Below are 19548 nucleotides of genomic sequence, written 5' to 3'. Positions count from 1 at the left end.
AGACTGAAGGGTTCACAACAACTACAAGCAGCTGAGATTACAACAGCTGGCCAGGGGTCAGCTCAGCCTCCCTGGGCGCCTACAGGAAGAGCAACCCTGCCACAACAGAAGGACACATGTAACCCTCATAGGGGTCACTCCTGGAACATTTGGAACTGAGGGGCCACACTGTCGGACCTCATCAGGCATCACTTATATAAGGTCACCTCTCCAAGAACAGGAGATATGCCTGACCTACCTAATACATAGACATAAGCACAGGGTAATAGGCAAAATGAGGAGGCAAAGGAATATGTTCCAAGTAAGGGAAAAGGACAAAACCCCAGAAAAGGAAGTAAGTGAAACAGATATGAGCAACCTACCCAACAGAGAGTTCAAACAAAGAGTGTTAAGGATGCTCGCTGATCTGGGGAGAAGAATGGATGAACTCAGTGAGAAGGTCAACAAAGAAATGGAAGATATAAAAAAGAACCAATCAGAAATGAAGAATACAATACTGGAAATGAAAAAAATCACTAGAGGGACTCAAAAACAGAGTAGAGGATACAGAAGAATGGATCTGTGAGCTGGACAAAAGACTGGAAGAAATCACCCAAGCTGAACAGATAAAAGAAAAAAGAATTAAAAAGAGAGAGGACAATCTAAGGGACCTCTGGGACAACATCAAGCGCACTAACATCCATGTTATATGTGTCCTAGAAGGAGAAGACTGAGACAAAGGGACAGAGAATCTATTTCAAGAAATAATAGATGAAAACTTCCCTAACCTAAGGAAGGAAACAGACATCCAGGTATAGGAAGCACAGAGAGCACCAAACAAGATAAACTCAAAGAGACCCACACCAAGACACATCATAATTAAAATGTCCAGAATTAAAGATAAAGAGAGAATCTTGAAAGCCGCAAGAGAAAGACAAGTTCCATACAAAGGAAACCCCATAAGGCTATCAGCTGACTTCTCAGCAGAAACCTTACAGGCTAGAAGAGAGTGGCATGAGATATTTAAAGTGTTAAGAGGAAAAAACCTATAGCCAAGAATACTCTACCCAGCAAAGTTATCATTCAAAATGGAATGAGAGATAAAAAGTTTCCCAAACAAGCAAAAATTAAAGGAGTTTGTCACCAAAAAAACAGTACTACAAGAAATGCTAAAGGGACTTATTTAAGGGGAAAAGAGAAGACCACAAATAGGAAAAATTATCTATTTCCACAATAAGAGGATAATGAATACAAACGCATAAAAAAGAGGTTAGATGTGATATCCAAAGGATAAAATGTGAGAGGACGGGAGTTAAAGTGTAGAGCTTTCCGACAGAGGTCAAACTAAAAAGACCATCAACTTAATATAGATTGCTATACATATAGGTTACTATATATGAACCCCATGGCAATCAAACCAGACCCTATAATAAACACAAAAAAACTAAGAGAAAGAAACTCAAGCATAAAACTAAAGAAAGCCATCAAAGCACAAGGGAAGAGAGCAAGAGAAGAAGGAACAGAGAAGAACTGCTAAAACACTGAGAAAAAAATTTAAAAAATGGCAGTAAGTACATACTTATCAATAGCTATTTTCTTTCTTTCTTTCTTTCTTTCTCTTTCTTTCTTTCTTTCTTTCTTTCTTTCTTTCTTTCTTTCTTTCTTTCTTTCTTTCTTTCTTTCTTTCTTTCTTTCTTTCTTTCTCTCTCTCTCTCTTTCTCTCTCTCTCTCTCTCTCTCTCTCTTTCCTTCCTTCCTTCCTTCCTTCCTTCCTTCCTTCCTTCCTTCCTTCCTTCCTTCCTTCCTTCTTTCTTTCTTTCTTTCTTTCTTTTGGAAGATCAGCCCTGAGCTAACATCCATGCTAATCCTCCTCTTTTTGCTGAGGAAGACTGGCTCTGACCTAACATCTATTGTCAGTCCTCCTCCTTTTTTGTTTTTTCCTCCAAAGCCCCAGTAGATAGTCATATGTCATAGTTGCACAGCCTTCTAGTGACTGTATGTGGGATGCGACCTCAGCATGGCCGGAGAAGCGGTGCATCAGTACGCACCTGGGATCCAAACCCAGGCCACCAGTAGCGGAGCGCGCGCATTTAACGACTAAGCCACGGGACTGGCCCTCGATAGCTATTTTAAATGTCAATGGACTAAATGCTCCAATTAAAAGGCATAGGGTGGCTGATTGCATAAAAAACAGGACCCATATATATGCTGCATACAAGAGACACACTTATATCCTCTTGTTGGATTGTTCCCTTGATCATTATGGAGTGCCCTCCTTTGTCTCTTGTTACAGTTTTTGTTTTAAAGTCTATTTTGTCTGATATGAGTATTGCTATCCCAGCTTTCTTTTCATTTCCATTTGTGTGGAGTATCTTTTTCCATCCCTTCACTTTCAGTTTGTGAGTGTCTTTAGGTCTAAATAATACCAAGCATCTTTTCTGACACATTGGTACGAAACTAGAAATCAACTATAGGAAGAAAATCAGAAAAGCTACAAATATGTGGAGATTAAACAAAATGCTACTGAACAACGATTGGGTCAATGAAGAAATCAAAGGAGAAATCAAAAAATACCTGGAGACAAATCAAAATGAAAATACTACATGCCAGAATTTGTGGGATACAGCAAAAGCTGTTCTAAGAGGGAAGTTTATAGCAATACAGGCCTATCTCAGCAAACAAGAAAAACCTCAAATAAACAATCCAACAATGCACCTAAAGAAACTGGAGAAAAGAACAAACGAAGGTCAAAATCAGTAGAAGAAGGGAAATAATAAAAATCAGAGCAGAAATAAATGAAATAGAGACTAAAAAAAATAGAAAAAATTAATAAAACCAAGAGCTGGCCTTGAAAAGATAAACAAAATTGACAAATCTTTAGCTAGTCTCACTAAGAAAAAAAGAGCAAAGGCTCAAATAAGTAAAATCAGAAATGAAAGAGGAGAAATTACAATGGACACCTTAGAAATACAAAAGATTATAAGAGAATACTATGAAAAGCTATATGCCAACAAACTGGAAAATCTGGAAGAAATGGATAAATTCTTAGAATCATACAAGCTTCTAAAACTGGATCAAGAAGAAACAGAGAATTTGAATAGACCCATCAACAGTAAGGAGATCGAAACAGTAATCAAAAACCTCCCCGAAAATAAAAGTCCTGGTGACGGCTTCCCTGGTGAATTCTACCAAACATTCAAAGAAGATTTAATACTTATCCTTCTCAAACTCTTCCAAAAAATTGAAGAGGAGAGGATGCTCCCTAAGTCATTCTACAAAGCCAACATTACCCTGATACCAAAATTAGACAAGGACAACACAAAAAAAGAAAATTACAGACCAATATCACCGAGGAAAATTGATGCAAAAATCCTCAACAAAATACTAGCAAATTGCATACAACAATGGATTAAAAAGATTATACAACATGATCAGGTGGGAATTATTCCAGGGATGCAGAGATGTTTCAACTTTTGCAAATCCATCAGCGTCCTATATCACATTAATAAAATGAAGAATAAAAATCACATGATCATCTCAATAGAGGCAGAGAAAGCATTTGACAAGATACAGCATCCATTTATGATAAAACCTCTGAATAAATGGGTATAGAAGGAAACTAACTCAGTATAATAAAGGTCATATATGACAAACCCACAGCTAATATCATCCTCAATGGTGAAAAATTGAAAGCTATCCCTCTAAGAACAGGAACAGACAAGGATACCCATTCTCACCACTCCTGTTTAACACAGTATTGGAAGTCCTAGCCAGAGCAATCAGGCAAGAAAAAGAAATAAAAGGGATCCAAAATGGAAATGAAGAATTGAAACTGTCACTATTTGCAGATGACATGATTTTATATGTATAAAACCCTAAAGAATCCACCAAAAGACACTTAGAAGTAATAAATGAATGTGGTAAAGTTGCAGGATACAATATCAACATGCAAAAATCAGTTGCATTTCTATACACTAACAATGAAGTAGCAGAAAGAGAAATTAAGTTATGTATACAATCCCATTTATAATTCCAAAAAAGAGAATAAAACACCTAGGAATAAACTTAACCAAAGAGGTGAAAGATCTGTACACTGAAAACTGTAAAATCTTGCTGAAAGAAATTGAAGACACAAAGAAATGGAAAGACACTCCATGCTCTTGGATTGGAAGAATTAACACATGGTTAAGATGTCCATACTTCCTAAATCAATCTATAGATTCAATGCAATCCCTATCAAAGTTCCAACAACATTTTTCACAGAAATAGAACAAAGAATCCTAAAATTTATATGGAAGAACAAAAGAGCCCCAATAGCCAAAGGAATCTTGAGAAAAAAGAACAAAGGTCGGGTTATGACACTCCCTGATTTCAAAATATACTACAAAGCTATAGTAACCAAAACAGCATGGTACTGGCACAAAAACAGACACACAGATCAACGGAACAGAATCTAAAGCCCAGATATAAACCCACACACCTATCGACAGCTAATCTTCGACAAAGGAGCCAAGAACATACAATGGAGAAAAGAAAGTCTCTTCAACAAATGGTGTTGGGAAAACTGGATAGCCACATACAAAAAAAAAAAAAAATGAAAGTAGACCATTATCTTACACCATACACAAAAATTAACTCAAAATGGATTACAGACTTGAATGTAAGACCTGAAACTATGAAACTTCTAGAAGAAAACATAGGCAGTATGCTCTTCAACATGGGTCTTAGCAACATATTTTCAAGCACCATGTCTGACCAGGTAAGAGAAACAATACAAAAAATAAACAAGTGGGACTACATCAGACTGAAAAGCTTCTGCACAGCAAAGGAAACCATCAACAAAATGAAAAGACAACTTAACAATCTGGAGAAGATATTTGCAAACCATATATCTGATAAGGGGTCAATCTCAAAAATGTATAAAGAACTCATACATCTCAACAACAAACAAACAACCTGATTAAAAAATGGGCAAAATACCTGAACAGACATTTCTCCAAAGAAGACATACAGATGGCCAACAGGCACATGAAAAGATGTTCAACATCATTAACTATCAGGGAAATGAAAATCAAAACTTCAATGAGATATCACCTCATGCCCGTCAGAATGGCTATAATTAACAAGACAGGAAACAACAAGTATTGGAGAGGATGTGGAGAGAAGGGAACACTCACACACTGCTGGTGAGAGTGCAAACTGGTGCAGCCACTATGGAAAACATTATGGAGATTCCTCAAAAAATTAAGGATAGAACTCCCATACAATCCAGCTATTCCACTGCTGGGTATTTTTCCAAAGAACATGAAAACACTAATGGGTAAAGATACACGCACCCCTGTGTTCATTGCAGCATTATTCACAATAGTCAACACTTGGAACAACCCAAGTGCCCATCAAGGGAGGAATGGATGAAGAAGATGTGGTATATATACACAATGGAATACTACTCAGCCATAAGAAAAGATGAAATCTAGCTGTTTGTGACAACATGGATGGACATTGAGGGTATTTTGCAAAGTGAAATAAGTCAGAGGGAGAAGGTCAAATGCTGTATGATCTCACTCACTACTTAGTAGATAAAAACAACAACAAATGAACATATAGAGACAGAGATTGTATTGGTGGTTACCAGAGGGAACAGAGAGTTATATCATGTAAAATAAATTTCAAATAGTCCCACATTTGAGTAGTTTTTATCTCTAGGTTTCATATATACATATATCTGAAAGGAAATTTTTCATATGATTTTGAGTTTATTTTGAGTTATTTTTATTGGGTCTTTATATTGTCTAAGCATAGATTTCATTAAAGTGTAAATTCCAGAACTTCACCCCATATTACTACATATAACAAAGCATATGACGTACATCATTATTTAAATGAAAACATCAGGGTGGATATCTGTAGGAATATTAGACATAAGTAATTTTAATTTAAAAAGAGAACAATAGTGAGCCTCACCCTACTTAGCATTGTCAAGAAATGATTTTGTTGTTTTAATTCTCTAATTTGGATAATAGAAAAATTAGAGCAAGAATATTATTAATTTGCTTCATGGAAATATAACAAAATATAATAAATGGAAATAAATTTATTTCTAATAAATTTAAATGTATGCATACATACATACATAAGACTACTTCATTTATAAAAATAATAAAATGTAATTAACAGAAATATATATAGCTGGCCAACATCAGTAATTTTTTATTAAAAGCTCAAGTATTAGTCCCGATTGCAGAGACATAACTAAGACGTAAATGTCATTTTTCTAGATTTAAGAAAACTTATGATTTGAGTTTGAATCTGAACTCAATTTCCTAGAGACTGCATGGAACTGAGTATCCTTAGGAATAATGGGTAATAAACATTCCTGCTTTTCTTGACACAAGGTGAGGAATGATTTAAAAATTCCGTTTGATCCAATTTAGATAATTGGAATTTAAAATTTTGTTCCTGTGTTGTTCCTGTGTCATTCATTTAACTTGTTCTTTAATAGTCTTCATTCTCTCTCTTACCCATTGTTTGGTGAAATGATATTTTTAAAAATTAACTTTATTTTGTGCCACATCGTTTGACTTGAGTTTTTGTTATCTATACTAAATATTCCTAGTAAAATATAGACAACTAGTTATGATTGGAAGATGAATTAATGAATTACATTATGAGTAGTTATTTATTTTTTTAACCTTTTTTTCTTCTACTGGTTTTATTGGAGTACAGAATAAAGCACATGTAATGTAACTAAATTTTCCCCCAATCTTATTGTTTTGTTGTTCTTTTTTTTATTGTGGTAACATTGGTTTATAACATTGTATAAATTTCAGGTGTATATCATTATACTTCTATTTCTGCATAGATTACATCATGTTCTCAAGTTCACCACCCAAATACGAATTACAATCCATCACAACACACATGTGCCTCTAATTTGTTAGACTTTAATGAGTAAAGAATACTGTGCTGTGAAATGAAGACCACTATTGAAAGTATAGTTAAGGCATATTGAATTAGCAAGCTTTGATAGAGACAAGTGGAAAAATAAAAAAATATATATTTAATCCTAAAGAAGATTAAAAATAAAGTACATTTGTAGTTTCAAATAGAAAGAAAACAGTAAATCATAGGTTTTGACCTGAACAAATGATAATTACATTAAATATAAGTAGAATAATTTTCGATTCAAGTATGAAACACACCCTAAGGGTTCATCCACGTTGTTGTAAATGACAGGATTTTCTTCTTTTTTAAAGGTGTGTATTATTCCACTGTGTATATATGTATATACATGTACATATCTATGTATACATTTTCTTTGTCTATTTCTCTGTCTGAGACACATCTTTAATGTAAGCATAAAGAAAAGCTGAAAGTAAAAAGAAAATATATTCCATCGAACACAAATCAGTAGAAAATTGCTATGCTAAAGGTACTGTCATATTATAAGGCAAGACCGTTTTTGGAACTCAGCAAGCATGTTTCATAATGATTGACTATCTAAATAATTGGGAATATGGTTTTTCAATAATTTCTATGTATCTAGTAATATAAATTCAACACAGATTTGAAAGAGGAAATAAACAAATAACCACAACTGGAGATTTAAACACTTCCCTCTCAGTATTTATTAAACAGGTAGATATAATAGTAAGGCTATAGACAGATTTAAAGTTAAATTAAAATTAGAACAATTTACCAATATGCACACACACAGATGTGCACACTCACATGCACAAATAAACACACGACACCTAGTAATACAGAATACATATTTTTTCAAGTTCACTTGGAAATTTTCCCTAAATATATTGCATGCTCAAATTTCTAAGAAAATAAATTTAAAATATATATAACCGTGCTGTCAATGTGAAACTGAGGACGAAGGAGTTAAAGTTTCCCTGGACTAGGATGCAACCGTGCCTGCACCCACAAGGTTAACATGGGAAACAACCAAAGTTTCTCAGCTTGCCTTGCAGAACAGCAGGAGCACCACTGATAAGAGAGCAACTTGCTGACAGCCCTCTGCCTGACTAAGCATCATGCAGGAGCATTGAGAAGCTAAAATGACCCCTTGTAAGCTTGGCACGTCTTACTCTTGCACTGTGCTTTGGAAAAGCTATTAGAACTACATGTAGACAAACTAATCTGCAACTAGTAGAAAGAATAAGTTGTTAGCAGAAAATTTATGTCCTCTGCCCAAACTATTCCGTCTGTCCCAGATAAAGAGGTAACTGAGGTTTTCTTAGATTCCTCAGGAATGTTGCATTCAGCAGATCTGCTATGGAGAGGCACCCAATGTTCTGTGGTCATCCATCACCTGACATTTCTGAGCCCCTCCCCAACCCCGTTTGACTTATGTAAGTCGTTTCCAAATCAATTCCCTTTAAGATGGGTTTTTTAGGGTGATAGTCCACCATCTTCCAATATGCTAGTGTATTGCTTATTAAAGTTCTTTCTCTGCCACCATCTGCTTGGCCTTTTGTCTCGCAGAGAGCAGATCACGCCCTTGTTCAGTATCAAATGCAGTCACCATGAGCCAAGTTTGAGAACGGGGCTATTCAATAGCCCCTTGAAACGGGGCCATTCAAACTCAAATTTTAATTAATTAAAAATAAAATTTAAAAATTGATTTCTCAGTTACATTAGCAATATTTTAACAGTGGATGTAGAACACTCCATCATCACAACAAAGTTTCTAACCATAGCGTACTAGTGATGGAAATCACTGACAAAAATTATGGAAATCTTTATATGATTTTAATTATGTAATATATTGATAAAAACAAATGGGCAGATTAGGAATCATAATGTATTTTCATAATTTTATATGAAATACAATGAAAATATATCAAATGTCTTTATTGTAACATTGATTATCCTAAATGCATATATTAGGAAAAAAGAAAGCAGAATATAAATACCTGAGCATCATCATGAGAAGTTAAACTGAAAAGTATATTAAATCAAAATTAAATATGTGGAAGAAAACAATAAAGAGTAGTATTTAATGACAAAGAACAAAAAGTACAACAGAGAAGATCAATGTAACAAGTTTTTGTATTGAAAACATTTAATAAAATTGATAAATCCACATGAAACTGTCAAATAAAAAATAGAAGGTACAAATAATTTTTATCTAGAATAAAATAGGAAAGTTTTTACGGTTCTTAAAGATATTAAACAATGAAAGCATATTATGAGTAAAATTTATTATCTATATGAAATAGAAAATTCTTGGAAAATATAATTACCAAAATATGGTACAACAAACACAAAAGCTAAGAAATCAGACACGTATTAAAAAATTTAGTTGTTTTTAAAAAACCACTCTATTGAGACATGATTGACATACAAAGAGCTGTACATATTTAATGTGTACAAATTGAAGAGTTTGGAGGTGTGTTTACTCATGAGACAATCACCACGATTAAGTCCATAAACTATGCATCACCCCCCAAAGTTCCACACTTTTATTTTGTTAAATATCTTCTTTTGTGGTAAAAACACTTAACCTAAGATTTACCCTCTTAGCAAATTTTAAGTATACGAAATAGCAATGTTAACTGTAAGCTCTATGTTGGACAGTAGATTCCCAGAACTTATTCAGCTTGAATAACTGGAACTTTGTACTCTTTGATCAACACCTCCCCGTATACCCCTACCCTCAGTCCCTAGAAACCACTATTCTATACTCTAGTTCTATGAGTTTGACTATTTTAGATTCCTCACAAAACTGAGATCATGCGGTATTTGTCCTGTGTCTGGCTTATTTCACTTAGCATAAAGTCCTCCAGGTTCATTCACATTGTTGCAAATGGCAGGATTTGAGAAGGTCTGTCTCAAGGCTGAATAATATTCCATTGAATGTACAAACCACATTGTCTTTATCTATTCATATATTGATGGGCATTTAGGTTGTTTGCCCATCTTGGCTATTGTGAATAATGTTGCAATGAACATGGATGTGCAAATCTCTCTCTGAGATCCTGACTTCAATTCATTTGGATCTATATCCAGAAATGGAATGGCCAGATCAAATGGTTATTCTATTTTCAACTTATCGAGAAACCTCCATGCTGTTTTCAACAATAACTGCATCAATTTACATTCCCACCAGCAGAGTACAAGCATTCCCATTCTGAATATCCTTGGCAAAACTTTTGGTTTATTTTTTTTTGTACAAAGAGGTGTGAAATGATATCTCATTATGGTTTTTATTTGCATTTCCCTGATGATTACTGATGTTGAGCATTTTTTCATATACCTGTTGGCCGTTTGTAAGTCTTCTTCACGGAAATGTCTATTCAGGTCTTTTGTCCACTTTATAATAGGTTTTTCAGGGTTTTTTTCCTATTGAGTTGTATGAATTCCTTATAAATTTTAGATATTAACCCCTTATCAGATATATAGTTTCCAAATATTTTCTCCCATTCTGTAGGTTGATTTTTCATTTTCTTTATTGTTTCCTTTACTGTCTAGAATCTTTTTAGTTTTATGAAATCCCACTTGTCTATTTTTGCTTTTGTTGCCTGTGCTTTTGGGTTCATATCCAAGCAATCTTTGCAAAGTTTTTTCACTATCATTTCTCCTAGGAATTTTATGGTTTCAGGTCTTATGTTTAAATTTTCAATCCATTTTGAGTTTTGTTTTTTTGTGTATAGTGTGAGATCAGGGCCCACTTTCACATTCTTTTACATATGGATGCATAATTTTTCCAACACCATTTATTGAAGGAACTGTCTTTTCCCCTTGTATATTCTTCGCCTCCCTGTTGAAGATCAGTTGAACATAGACACATGGATTTATTTCTAGGCTCTCTATTCGCTTCTATTAGTCTATGCATCTGTTTTTATCCTAGTACTATACTGTTTTGATTAGTGTAGCTTTAAAATATATTATGAAATTAAGTGTGATGCCTCCAGTTTTCTCAAAATTGCTTTGGATATTCAGGAGTTTTTTAGATTGCAAAAGATTTTAAGATTGTTCTTTTCTATTTCTGTAAAAAATGCCATTGGGATTTTGATAGAGATTAGATTGAATTGTAGATCTATTAGGGTGAGATGGACATTTCAACAAGGTTAATTCTTTTAATCCGTGAACATGATATGTCCTTACATTTATTTGTGTGTGTTCTCTTCCATTTCTTTTTCAATGTTTTATAGTGTTCAGTGTAAAAGTCTTTAACCATCTTGGTTAAATTTATTACTAGGTTTTTGGTTTTTTTTAATGCTACTGTAAATGGGATTGTTTTCTGGTTTCTTTTTTGGATAGGTCATTCTCAATGTATAGAAATACAATTGATTTTTGTATTTTCATTTTGCACCATGAAAGTTTAATAAATTTGTCTATTAGTTATAACAGGTTTTTTGTGTGTGTGTGTGCATGTGTGTGGAATACTTAGGGTTTTTTACATATGAGATTATTTAATCTGCAAACAGATAATTTACTTCTTCATTTCCAATTTGAATGCCTTTATTTCTTTTTCTTGCCTAATTGCACTGGCTAGGACTTTCAGTGTTATCTTGAACAAGAGAAATGAGAGTGAGCATCCTTGCCTTGTTCTGGATCTTGGAGGGAAAGCTTTTAGCTTTTCACCATTGGGTATGATGTTAGCTGTAGGCATTTCATAAAAGGCCTTTATTGTGTTGAGGTAAGTTCCTTCCATACTTAATTTTTTGAAAGTTTTTGTTATGAAACTGTGTTCAATTTTGTCGAAAGTTTTTTGGCATCTATTGAGATGAACATATGGTTTTTATCTTTCATTCTTAATGTGGTGTATCACATTGATTGATTTGTGTATGTTGAACATATATCCCAGGGATAAATCTCACTTGGTCATGGTGCATAATTCTTTGAATGTGCAGTTGAACTTGATTTGCAAGTATTTTATTAAGAATTTTTGCATATATTTTCATGAGGGATATTGGCCTGTAGTTTTTTTTTTTTTTTCCTTGTGGTGTCCCTGCCTGGCTTTGGTATCAGGATGATGCTGGTATGATAAAATGAGTTTGGAAGTGTTCCCTCTTCTGTAATTTGGAAGCATGTAAGAATGGTTACATGCTTAAAGCTATTAATTTCTCTTTGAATGTTTGGTAGAATTCACCTGTGAAGCCATCTGGTCCTGGGCTTTTGTTTCTTGGGTAGTATTTGGTTAATGATTCAACCTTCCTATTTGTTATTAGTCTGTTCAGGTTTTCTATTTCTTCTTGATTAGGTTTGAGTAGGTTATGTGTTTCCAGGAATTTATCTATTTCTTATAGGTTTTCCAATTTGTTTGCTTGTATTGTTCAGAATACTCTCTTATGATCTTTTTTATTTCTGTGGCATCCTTCGTAATGTCTCCTTTTTCATTTCTAAGTTTATTTATTTGACACTTTTCTCTTAGTCTAACTTAAAGTTTGTTGATTTTGTTTATCTTTTGAAAAAAATAACTCAGTTTCTTTGGTCTTTTCTATTGTTTTCCTATTTTTGCATTTGATTCATTTCTTTTGTAATATGTATTATCTTTTCCTTCTGCTAACTTTGTTTTTCTTTTTCTGGTTTCTTGAGGTGTAAAGTTAGATTGCCTATTTGAGACAATTCTTTTTAAATATAGATGTTTATTGCTATAAGCTTCCCTCTTAGAACTACTTTTGCTGCATCCCATAAGTTTTGGTATGTTATGTTTTCATTTTTGTTTGTGTTGAGATACTCTTAAAATTCCTTCTGGTGTCCTATTTTACCCAATTATATGTTTATATTTGTTATATGTTCTTGTTGAATTATTTTATCATTATATGATGACCCTCTTGGTCTCTTTTAAAAGTTTTTGTTTGAGTCTATTTTACCTTATATAATTATAACCACCTCTGTTCTCTTTTGCTTACCATGTGCATGGAATATTTTTCTCCACTTCTTCACTTTCAGCCTATGTGTATCTTTAAATCAAAGAATCAATGTGAGTTTCTTGTAAATAATATATTGTTGGGTCTTTTTGTTTTGAAATCTATTGAACCACTTTATGCCTTTTGGTTGAGGAGTTTAGTCCATTTACATTTTAAGTAATTAATGATAGATTAGGACTTACTATTGCCATTTTGTAAATTGTTTTCTGTGTGTTTTGAAGTTCTCTTCTTCCACTTTGCTTCTCCCATCTTTATTATGGTTTGGTGGGTTTTTGTAGTGATATGCTTTGATTTCTTTCTCTTTATCTTGTGTATCTACTATAGTTTTTTTTTTTTAATTTATGGTTATCATGAGGTTTACTTCAAACAATTTATAGTTGTAACAGTGTATTTTAAGATGATAACAGTTTAATTTCAATGACATCCAGATTCTCTACACTTTGGTTCTCTCCCCTCACACTTTATGTTGTTGATGTCAGATTTTACTTTTTATATTGCATTTTTATTAACAAATCTCTGTGATTATATTTAGTCTTAATATTTTTGTCTTTTAACTTTCATACAGTGTTAAAAGTGATTTATGTGCCACCATTATACTATTACAATATTTTGTATTTGTCTTTATATTTACCTTTACCAGCAGGATTTATACTTTCATTTGCTTTACTTTTATTTTTTAATGTATTTTTATTTTATCTTGAAGAACTTCTTGTAAGTCAATTCTAAGGTAATGAACTCTCTTAGTTTTTGTTTGTTTGGAAAGTCTTTACCTCTTTCTCAGTCTTAAAAGACTCTTTTGCTGGACATAGTGTTCTTGGTTGGCAGGTTTTTTCTTCTTTCAGCACTGAATATGTCATCACTCACTTCTGGCCTTCAAGGTTTCTGCTGAGAAACCCACTCATAATTTCATAGATTCCTGTTTGTGACAATTCATTTCTCTATTACTGCTTTCAAAAATTTCTCTTTGCCTTTGACTTTTGACAATTTTATTATAATGTATCCTGGTGTATATCTCTTTGGAGTCAATCTATATGTAGTTCCTTGGGATTTATGAATCTGGATGTCCAATTTGCTCTCTTGATATGGGAAATTTTCCACAATTATTTATTTAAATAAGCTGTATACCATTTTCTCTCTGTCTTTTCTTTCTGGGACTCCCATAGTGGGTATATTGTCTCATAAGTCGCATAAGCTTTCTTCACTCTTTTTCATTCTTTTTTCTTTTTGTTCCTTTGACTGGATAATTTCAAATGACCTGTCTTTGACTTAGCTTCATTTTTCTTCTGCTTGATAGAGTCTGTTATTGAAGTTTCTTGTTTATTTTTTCATTTCAGTCATTGTGTTTTCCTGTTCAAAGATTTCTGTTTGTGTTTTTTGGGGAGGAGGTTCTATTTCTTTGTTGAACTTCTCATTTTGTTCATGCATTGGTTTCCTGATTTAATTTAGTTGTCTATTTGAGTTCTCTTGCAGCTCCTTGAAGTTTTTTAAGATGATTACTTTGAATTATTTTCCAAACAATTTGTGTATCTCCATTTATTTTAGAGTTGATTACTGGAGCTTTATTAGTTTTCTTTGGTGGTGTCTTGTTCGCATAATTTTCATGGTCCTTGTAGCTTTATATTGATATCTGAGCATTTAAAGAAGCCTTCACCTCTTCCAGTCTTTATCAGCTGGTTTTGGCAGGGAAAGACCTTCACTATTCAGTCTGTTCAGAGATCCTGGCCAGATCAGCTAGCAGGGTTCAGTGCAAGCTAGGTATCTGCAAGTGGGCCAACTGCCAGAGTCTGTAAGTGAATCTGATGTTGTGATCTATAGTGGGGTCTGTTGTAAGTACCACACGTGGGTTGCCCTACTGCTGGAGTCCTTAGGAGGGCTGGGCTGCTGAACTGTGGACAAGCCGGGTCATCATTGGGTCTATGGTTTTTTTAATGTACTGTTGAATTAGGTTTGTTAATATTTTGTGGAAGACTTTTGCATCTATGTTCATCAAGGATATTGTCCTGTAATATTCTTTCTTTGTAGTGTCCTTATCTGGTTTTGGTATCAGAGTAATGCTGACTTTGTAAAATAAATTTGGAAGGGTTCCCTTCTCTTCTATTTTTGGAAGAGCTTGAAAAGGATTGATATTAAATGTTAGAATTCACCAGTGAAGCCATCTGGTCCTGAACATTTCATTGCTGGGGTTATTGATTCAATCTCCTAACTAGTAGTTGGTCTGTTCATATTTTCTTTCTTTCTTTCTTTTTTTTTTTTTAATGTATCATTGAGATTCTTGAACTTATGGCATAACGTCTTTCATAAGTTTTGGAAAGTCTTAACCACTATCTTTTTCTCTTTTTTTTAAAGTCATAAGTCTCTTTAAACTGTAACAATTATAATTTATCCTCCTCTTTTATTTTCATACCATTTATTTATTAAAGAAACTGGATCCTTTTTCTTTTAAAATGCTCCACATTCTTAGTTTAGCTTATTTCAACTTTATGTTTTAAAATTTTATTTAATGTGTTTCCTTGTCCCCTATTTCTTATAAACTGGTAGCTATATTTAGAGAATTAATTAGATTCAGGTTTAAGACTTTTGACAAAAATACTTTTTTCTGGTTCTTATTGTGTTATATCTTGAAGCACATGATAGTTCTAATTTTCATGAAGCTAAGATTCATAAGTGGATTCAGGTATTGTCAACCCAATTCATTCATTATAAGAGTTACCATCAACCTAATACATACTCACAAGTGTGTATGTATTTGTGAGGAAGATTGGCCTTAAGCTAACATCTGTTGCCAATCTTCTTCTTTTTTGCTTGAGGAAGATTCACCCTGAGCTAACATCTGTGTCAATCTTCCTATATTTTTTATGTGGGACATTGCCACAGCATGGCATGATGAGTGGTATGTAGGTCCACACTCAGGATCCGAATCTGTGAACTCCAGGCCACAGAAGCAGAGTGCACAAACTTAACCTCTACACCACCAGGCCAGCCCCAACCTAATATTTTTATCATCCCTTGATAATCAATGTGAAGATCCATCATTTTACTAGTGCTTATAACATGGTGATTTTCAAATACTACCATTTTCTCTGCATTCATTAAATGGAGTTATTTTGTAAATAACTTTCCCTCATCAACTAATTGGTACCATCAAATACAAGTCATATATAAAATACAGGATAAATGTTTGTTTATGTCTCAGTATCAATCTTCAAAATAATGTATGCATTTCTAGCGATCTCCAGCATTGATTAGTGATGCGTAGGGGAGTTTGGTATCACTATGAACTCGTTTTTTTACATAGAACTGTCTCAAACTCTTGAAGTCATTGTTCCTTTTGATTCCCAGTAGTGGCCATCTTTGACTAGTAGAAATTCCTTCAAGTTGGCTCCTGTATCCTTTTAACATGACCCCAATAGCCTTGTAGCTTTCTTGCTTTCTGGCACTTAAATAAGCCTCATTTTCTACATTTCCTACCCCAGATTTATAATCAGTCATTTTTCTAAGAAGCCCCAGTTCCTCTTAGTGGAAATTAATATTTAGATATCACAATTTGGGCACTAATGGTGCTCATAGCTAAGGGGTGGTCATTATTCCAAGTTCTTTACAATTAATAGACTAGGAAACATGACTGTTTTCAAAAGAGAGGATTAACTTGTGAATTCATGTTGATTTTTCCAATTCGAATTAAAGATTGCAACATTTTATTAATCTTTGATTTTATATTTGTATCACTACTCACACATTAAAATTTTGGTTCCTAATGATATTAATGTAAGTACTTATTTGTTTTGTACTTCAAGGTATATATTTTTTAAAAATTAATAATGTTGCTAGCAATAAGACAACTGAATGTGATTTGATATTTATTTGTGATTTTTTTGTCATTAAGGTATATATCACCAGTAACATATAGCCAAAATGTATATTAAAATCACTGAAAATAATTCTTCAGAGAGTGGTTGTGTCACCACTTGATATTTAATTAAGTTCATTTATTTGTATTTTCTTTTCTCTTTATTTTTTTATTTAATTTTATTTTAATTTTGTCAAACATTTATATAGCCCAAAATGTAACCTCTATGAACAAAAGACTTGAAAAGAAGTTTAAGTTTTATCCTGTCTCAACCTTTCCTTCAGTCTGTTCTCTTCTTTTCCTTATATAAACATGTTTTAAAGATTTTGTCTTACCCTGTCATGGTAGCTGTGGTATAATAAAAATATATATGTTTAATATTTGTCCATATTCCTGGCACAGAATTCCAAAAAAACTTGGAATCCCCTGAGTAATAAGAATGTCTTTTGTATGCTAATGAGAGGAACGGTGGCCGAGATCTTTAGATAGCTTTTGGGTGGGGTATGGCCAGCAGAAAGACCAAGCCAGCATTAGAAGTTTGGAACTTTCAGCCACACCCTCCACTTTGTGTAAGGGGAGAGGGGATGAAAATTGAGTTCTTTCACCAATGGCAAATGATTTAATAAATCATGCCTACATAAAGAAACCTCCGTAAAACCTCTAAATGACAGGGTTCAGAGAGTCCCTGGATTGGTAAACACATCTAAGTGCTAGGAAGGTAGCATGCCCAGAGAGGGTATAGAAGTTCTGCACCCCCCACCCCATACCTTGCGCTATGCATGTCCTACATTTGGCTGTTCTTGTGTTGTATCTTTTATAATAAACTGGTAAACATAAGTAAAGTGTTTTCCTGAGTTCTGTGAGTCATTCTGCTGAATTATTGAACCTGAGAAGGGAGTTGTGAAAACCCCCAAATTTATAGGCAGTAATTTAGAAGCACAGGTGGTCCCTGGGACTTGTGACTGGCATCTGAAGTGGGTGCAGTCTTGTGGGACCAAGCCTTTAACTTGTGGGTCTGTGCTAACTCCTGATAGCTAGTGTCAGGATTGAACTGAATTGTTGGATACCTAGTAGATGTTGGAGAATTGGAGAATTGATGGTCTCAATAAACATCTCAAAGTTACTTTTTGAAATAAGTGTGTATCTTTCGTATATATACATAACATAAAATATTTCATCATATGCTCTGTTTCCTCTCTCTTTTTTTAGTGTTTCTTTGATATTTAGGAAGGATTGTATACTTTTCTAATGATTGTCTTTTAAATACCTTTATATACAACCCTGTTTCCCTCTTTTATAGACACTGTCCCTTAATTTTGTACTGTGAGCAATAATTAAATTAGCTAATAACCTTTTCTTTTCTTCTCCTTCCCTCTCCCCAACATCATTTTAAAGACAGTTTGACTCCAAATAGAGGCCTATTATTATACTTTCCATATACTTTCTCCCTTCTCCCTCTGCTTTTTAGTTATCAGAGCATATAATAATTACATTCTATTCTGTAATCGTATCCCTATAATTTCATCTTAGTTTTATTGTTACACATCTTCAATGTTCACCATTAGTCTTCATACTAAAGCTTTTTCAGTCTTTCCTTGAGCCCTAAAAATGACCCATAGGATCAATATTCCCTGAGTTTGTGCATATTTTTAATAGTATTTACATGGACTTTATGTGTAATGGTCAGTTTGGTTGGCTACTAGAAATCCTTCCCTAGCTATTTCTTTCTCTGAGTATCTTTTTTTTCTTGTTCTGAGGGAGATTAGCCCTCAGCTAACATCTGTGCCAATCTTCCTCTACTTTACATGTGGGTTGCCCCTACAGCATGGCTGACGATTAGTGTAGGTCTGTGCCTGGCATCCAAACCCGTAAACCTAGGCTGTGCTGAACTTAACCACTACACCATGGGGCTATGGTGTAGCTATGAAATATGCTATGTCATTATCTTCTGGCATAAAATGTTTCTGTCAAGAAAGTCTGATGCCAGTCTGATTTTTTTCTCTTATAGTTGACTTGATATTTTTGCCTGGATGGTCAAAATATTTTTTTTCTTTAAAATCCAATGTTTTTATTAGAATATGGCTCAATATTGTCCATTTGGGGCTGATTTTCCTAGTTACATAGTATGTACTTTTAATATGTAGGTTTAAGTCTTCTCTTATTGGAGAAAAGTTTTTTTGAATTATGATTTTTAATGTTTGTTTTGTTCAATTGCTTTAATTTTTTTCTTCCTGTATTTCTTTTGGATCTTCCTTGACTTTCATATATAACTGTAACTTTCAAATTCTTTTTATTCCCTTCTTCATTTCTGTTTTATTTTTTTCACTTTTTCATTTTTAATCCTCCGTTTTCCCCATGATACTTTCCATAGTATCTCTTTCTGAAATGTTTTCTTTCTTGAGTCCTAATTTTTTTCTGAGTTTTAAATATTTTTTATGCCTTTTTATTTCTAACCTTCTCATTTCTGAGCTTTCCTAATTCTGATTTTCATATTTCTTTCATAGGTTATATATTTTTGAATTTCCTATAGCTCATTTTGAAATACTAGATTACAGTTTTCATTTGCTTTATGGCCATATTTTTCTGGTATGTCATTTGCTATCAGTGTGATGTCAAATTATTATTCTATCATTTTCTCTTTACAATATCCCGTACGAGGTTTTACTCTAATCTTTTTCTGTGATAGATTTTCTTGAACTTTTAGAAGGAGGATTTGTGAGGCCAAAATAACTTACTTCATGGCTCTAGGGTTCCCTTTTTCATTGTTGTCATAACATTGAAAAATGTGGCCTCTATATTTTAACTACCTCCCTCTCATTTTTCTTTATGTGCATCC

This window comes from Diceros bicornis, chromosome 17, assembly GCF_020826845.1.
Source record: "Diceros bicornis minor isolate mBicDic1 chromosome 17, mDicBic1.mat.cur, whole genome shotgun sequence".
Taxonomy (NCBI): Eukaryota; Metazoa; Chordata; class Mammalia; order Perissodactyla; family Rhinocerotidae; genus Diceros; species Diceros bicornis.
This window is presented reverse-complemented; position numbering follows the sequence as displayed.